Source organism: Sorghum bicolor, chromosome 10, assembly GCF_000003195.3.
Source record: "Sorghum bicolor cultivar BTx623 chromosome 10, Sorghum_bicolor_NCBIv3, whole genome shotgun sequence".
NCBI lineage: Eukaryota > Viridiplantae > Streptophyta > Magnoliopsida > Poales > Poaceae > Sorghum > Sorghum bicolor.
In genome coordinates, this window is record NC_012879.2 from 13,457,376 (window position 1) to 13,463,781 (window position 6,406).

Genomic DNA, 6,406 nt, shown 5'->3' on the forward strand with positions numbered 1-6,406 from the left:
TGCAGTAGCATTTAATTAATTATTTATCTATAGGAAATCTTGGAAAATTCATATCTTCTACGTGTTAATTCCGATTTTCGTGAACTTTACGTTTGTATGATCATTAATATTTGCATAAACTTTTATCTTTGATTTCTCACTGTTGGTGTCATGTTCTAATTATAGCTTGTTTGCTTTGTGTATGATTGTCTACATTGGAATGCGTGTTGTTGATTGATGTTTGGGAATAGACGGTGAGCCGTACATTGGTGATCAAGACCAAGCCTTTGAAGAGCAGCAGGCTCAGGAGAGCTTTGATCAAGGCAAGTATAACTTGGGATCATCCTTGTTACCTATTTACTTATAAACACATATATATCATATGCATGCTTTCACCTTGTCGACCTTAGCAAAATCATTGATGATTGTTACCTGGATTCCTTGCTACCTACTTGATATGCATTTGGTGTAGATGTGCTAGTGCTTGATATAATCCATGATCTTGTAAGATGATTAATAGCTATGCAATGAACGTTAAAGCTATATGAGATCTTGTCTGTAAGTGATCACCGGGACAACAGTGCAACCATGAGGGCTATAATGGCTCTGGTTTTAGCTCAGTATGAAGACCTTTTCTAGCTTGTTAGAGGTTACCCGGAAGGGCGCTACAGGGGCTCAACCGTTTTGGGTATAGTGCGAGCCCCTGTCCTTATGTGTATGGGCTGCGCGTCATTGTGCCATTTGGAAGGGGGGCATCTATATCTGCGCGCCAGGGAAACCTTGCGGCCCTAACATGTTAGACGAACTTTTGAAAGGCTTCATAGTGATCCCTGCCGACCTCCCTTGGAAGGGGGTTAAGAGACTAGTTACCTCGGGCGAAAGGGTAAATCATGACTCATGGGTAAAGATGTACAATCTCTGCAGAGTGTTAAAAACTGGTATACTAGCCGTGCTCACGGTTAAGAACGGCCTTGGGGGTTCTTACACCAACGATGATGAGTTTGTTAAGTTGTTATGTTCATTTGATTATCGTCTATGCAATGGGTTAATTATGCTTATATTTGATCATGTGATTATCGGATTATTTATGCTACCTTGACATTTGATATTTAATTATGAACATGTTATCCACTCTTAAAAGCTAAATGCAGTCAAACCAGTGTCAGCTATTTGAGCCTCATGAACCCCTGGTTATACTTGTTGAGTACGATATGTGCTCGCTCTTGCAATTTCCCAACACCCCATGTTATACAAATGATGAAGCTTGGAATGAGGACTACCATTATAAGTATTAGGCTTAAAGTCAACCAGTCAATAGTGTCCCTGTGTGGTGCTTCCGTCCGGAGTATCTTTATTTGTTTGAGATTATGTAATAATTATTATCCCGCTATGTAATAAACACTGCAATGGTACATTTGAGATTTGTCTACTTATGTGTGCGACTGTTTCTGGGGCACATATGAATCTTTTATGCATCCTACTTTGTTCTTAAAATATGGATGTGACATCGCCCTACAATGAATTAAAGAAAACAAACCGTTATCCACACTTTTATATGATTGTGATAGCTAAAATCCAAAGACATTTATATATAGACATAAATATTACCAAAGGATCTGTCTAGCCAACAACCGGTTGATTTAGTCCTTCCCATCAGCTGAATTTTTCTATGCACTTACATTGTTTTATAGCTATATTTACACTCTTTTATTACTATATTTACAATAATTTCTTCAGTATAACTTATTTAAAAGAGTGATGTAATTTATGAATAACACAAATATATGTCAAATTTTCAAACAGAATTACAAATTATTTTTATGGATTCCAGACATCAGAGAAATATATATCAAATTATTCATAAATTCTTCACAAAATTTTAAAGATACAAAATTCAAACAAAACTGTTGCAACCGCAAGGGGCACCCTTGCCGAAGACGCCCGCGCACACGCGTCCCCAGGCAAAAGGAAACAGCGTCGACCTCTCTCAGCACGGCCCCCACGAGCAACTCCCTCTCCTTTGCTCAAATACACGCTGCACCACGCAACTAGGGCCTTGTTTAGTTCACCCCAAAAAGCAAAAAGTTTTCAAAATTCTCCGTCACATCGAATCTTGTGGCACATGCATGAAGCATTAAATATAGACGAAAGTAAAAACTAATTACTCAATTGAGCTGGAAATCGCGAGACGAATCTTTTGATCCTAGTTAGTCCATAATTAGATAATATTTGTCACAAACAAACAAAAGTGCTACAGTACGGAATTGCAAAATCTTTTCGGAACTAAACAACACCCTGGCAAGCAGGCCGCCTACGGATGGGACGCCATCCGGCAGAAAAAAAACGGTTGAGAGATGATCCTATAGCAATACTGTTACCAAAATAGTGCAACCACATATCCTGCATGTCCTAATTTTCAAAGGAAATGAAAAATCCCATCATTTAAATAGCTCACCGAAGAATCTGGTTGACTAAGTACAGTAATAAGTTTTTTCAATGCCAAACAGAGATGGTGAGCAATAGGTGATTTGACATATTACAAAAGGAATGTTGAGAAATATATGAAATATGGATAACTAAGCATCATGTAACTTAAACACACTAATTGGAAAATCTCAACAACCGACCAAAGCGACATCCTAGAACACATTTCAGGGTGTTGACCATTGCATGGCGGGGAGAATTTGTACTGATGCCAGCATCTAGCAATGGCCTGCGATGAAGCATGGTAAAAAAATATTACTATTATGCTTCAAACACTCAAAGACTGAAGCAAATTATAAAATCCCAGCATAACAATAACACTTAAATGAGAAGCAAGAGTTTCATTTTTTGAAAACATCTTAAGGTAAATATATTGTGCAATGCTTAAACCTGATCAGGTAGGAAAAGATAGAATATTAGCGCACCAAGAGCTTCATTAATGGTGTATAAAAACGCAAGCCTCCACACAATCAGTAGTCTAGAGTAGTAGTAAACTCGGTCAATGATGATCTTGGTGATGTGTTTTGCACCACATGTTATACTCTTAGCAACCTATATATTCATCAATAAGGTATTGAACAAACAACACACAGTAGGATAATTAAAGAGATCATAATCGATCATAATCTGGTGTGAGTAGAAGTAATTTTAGTCAATGCTCCAGGCAATATGTTTTGCACCATAAGCTATACATTTGGCAACCTAGATATTCAGTGATAAACTAACAAACAATACGCCTATGTAAAAGTACTCTTTGTTGCCCCTGAACAAAATCCGTAGCCGCAAAACTTTCAAGCCATAAATGTGTGTTCGAAGCCTTTAAGAACATGCGAAACTTAGGCCATAAATTTATGTCTAGGAAGCATTCAAGAACATGCACGGTGCACATATCTTCCAGAGACATCTAAACTATAGCATAAAAACACTTGGCTGTGGATATTGGCAAATATAAATTGCAGCGTGAATGCGTGATGAATGCTCAGTCATGGAAGTTGGAGAACTTCTTGATCTAGAACTTTACCTAATTTTTTGTACCAATCGGAGACATTCCAAGATAATTTATTCCTGGGGAGCTGCAGCAACCACCTTGAATGCAGTTCTTCTAAAAACAATAGCTCTTCAACTCTTGTGCATCTCAGAGCAACCTGTTTATAATGAGATATAATATAATGGATGTCTTTATTTGCTCAGAAAAAAACAGACGGTTAATTAAATCTCAAACAAATAAAAACACTTTGGATGGGATCAGAAAATTGAGATGTAGCATCTTGTTCCAGGCCATCACAAAAACAGAGGCAAATCTGCGCAGCACAAAGAACTGCAGGATCGAGTTTGTTCTAGCCAACCTCAACCAAAGACGACACTCTTCTGGCCCCTTTGCTTCAATTATTTACATCTGAAATTGATCAGAAACACTGATTAAAAGAGAACGAGCAAATCCAAAACCCACTTATAAAGAAACACCCAAAGATGAACACATATTGTCATGCGGATCTTATGAGATGAATGTCGCGGCGCCACTGTCGGATTAGCAGCCGAAGACAACATCAGCGCACCTTTCCCACTTGGGATCGCTCTTGGCGGAGGAGTCATGCACCAGTCGCCGCAGCGGAGGTCTCGGACATTCTGTCGATGGGGGATGCGGGCGACTAAACAGAGGAGGAAAGTTACAACTAATCAGAGCTTCCACCTCTCCCTCCACCAGATCTCGCATGCTGCCGGACCTGCGCGCCGCCAGATCCCGCACGGCTCCACATACTCCCTCGTGCTACATAGAGTCCAAGCATGGAACAGAGGGCACGGAGGGGCTCACGCTTCTGCCTACGCGGGAAGGGGAAGGAGATGGAAGAGAGGGGCAGAGGTGGGGCAGCGGGGAGAGGAGAGAAAGGAGAGAGAGAGCATGAGGTCTGGCCATCGCGGAGGGTTGCCAGCGTGGGACAGGAGCGGGGGTGTTTCTAACAGACTGCGATGGGCTTCTCAAAACAACGACCTGTTTTCCTTCTTCGCATCAAAATAAAATTGAACTCAGGGGTTTAATCGAAACATATTAGAACACGTTTACTGTTTTTGACTGAGGAGTTGGACCGCGGGTTGACTCTATGAATTTAGAGGGCCTTTTTTGCGAAACGAACAAACCATGTGTCCGCGCTCGCAGAAGCCACCGATGCCCCCAATTTCTAAGGTGCAAGCAGAATGGAGTGGGTTTTAACATCTTCTGATGTGCTTAAATATCAAAGCAGTGACTTAACGGTTCTTAGGGCGTCCTTAATGGTTGATAAATAGCTAGTATAAGAAGAATTCTATTGGCTATCAAGGAGAGATCAAATAGCTAGCAACTCCTAAATAACTAGTTCAACTCTCTCACAGCTCACATAACTCACCATTAAAATGTTTATTTTTATTATTATTTGTCATTGTGAACGCCCTTAGTTAACCAAAACGAGCCTATGCCATTTGGTACCACCGCTAACATTCACAAATCCGGTGCAATGTTGTTATTGCAAAACAAACAAAATTATGGAATGATAAAAATTATTTGTCACAATGGCAAATGCAACTAATCTTCAAGCGATAGAGTTGTCAACAACAATGATAGAGAAAAGGGCCAGGTTATCCTGCGACTGGTGACATTTTCCCTTCTTGCTCGTCTATGATAGTCGCATGCTACCACCGTAGCCCACCGATGGGACATTTCTCCCTCAGAGTTCACTAGAGATCCATCCCCATCCCCCACACCTTGAACCGAACCTATCCCGACATGCAATAGATCACGTGATATAGTTTTTTTGGGGAGGGGTGCGAAAGCATTGGTGAAATGCACTTGCTACACATGGATCAACACAGTTCTAAAGTAAACAATATAGCAACAAGATAAAATCAAACACCCACGCTGTGAGGGAAGAAGAAAATGTAAGAGGTACCTCCAATCCTGCAGATCAACACCCAACCGTAGGCACCTCGCCTAATTGACGGATTGGAAGGTGAAAGAGAGTGGCGACAGAGTGGTGACAACGACAAAATAGTGATAGGCTGAGAGTGAGACGGATGAAACCCCTAGCTACACTGTGGTGGTGAGTGGAGACGATAGGGCCATAAGGGAGTGATGCTATAAGGGCGACCGGTGGATGTGGGCTCATGGCAGCCGCTTTAGGCCCAAAAGCACTTTCTAGTAGGTTAGGCTCTCTCAGGACTTTTTCTCTATAGACTTTGTTGGAGCTTCTTGGCTGACTTAACAAAAAATCTTATTAAATATGTACGTATGAGAATGACTTTCAAGGCTATATATAATAACAAAACCAAAAATAGTAAAACCAAAGCCACCAAAACATATTTTCCCCTGATTTGAGCATTTTTGAGAAGCCCAAACTTCCTTATTTTACTAAAGTCCAGGAGTATTAACGTTCACTGTTTTTTCATTCAGGGCCCGTTCGTTTCTAGGCTGAAATGACTTGGAACTGTTTCAGGCCTAAAATCATTCGATATTTCGGACTGTTCTAGGCCGAAAATGTCTAACTGAAACAGAACCTAAGAGTGTAATCCCCACACCCCTTTCAGAGAATTACATAATGCAAAAGTTAGTTCACTTCCACTCCCAATAAGGCCTTGTTTAGTTCCCAAAAAATTTTATAAAATTTTTCAGATTCTCTGTCATATCGAATCTTTAGACGTATGCATGGAGTATTAAATATAAACGAAAATAAAAACTAATTGCACAGTTTAGTCGAAATTGACGAGATGAATCTTTTAAGCCTACTTAGCCCATGATTCGACAATATTTGTCAAATACAAACGAAAGTGCTACAGTATCGATTTTCTAAAATTTTTTGGAACTAAACAGGGCCTAAATAAAAAAAAAATCTTGACTCCTTTCGATTGCCCACAATCGGGGAAAAAAAATTTCTAAACATCTTTCAGTTACCGCTAATAAAAAGCCAGGCATGGC

The 6,406-nt window shown here is 40.1% G+C and overlaps 1 long non-coding RNA gene across 2 annotated transcripts; it reads right to left on the reverse strand.

Moving 5' to 3' along the window:
* On the reverse strand, window positions 2,402–4,410 carry LOC110430874. 2 transcript variants are annotated; one of them, XR_002448271.1, is made up of 4 exons: window positions 4,020–4,404; window positions 3,810–3,859; window positions 3,485–3,608; window positions 2,402–2,692 (listed from the first exon to the last, which is right to left on the reverse strand). It is a non-coding gene; the product is annotated as an uncharacterized LOC110430874 (long non-coding RNA). The 2 variants fall into 2 exon arrangements; XR_002448270.1 differs by having other exon boundaries at window positions 3,485–3,859; window positions 4,020–4,410.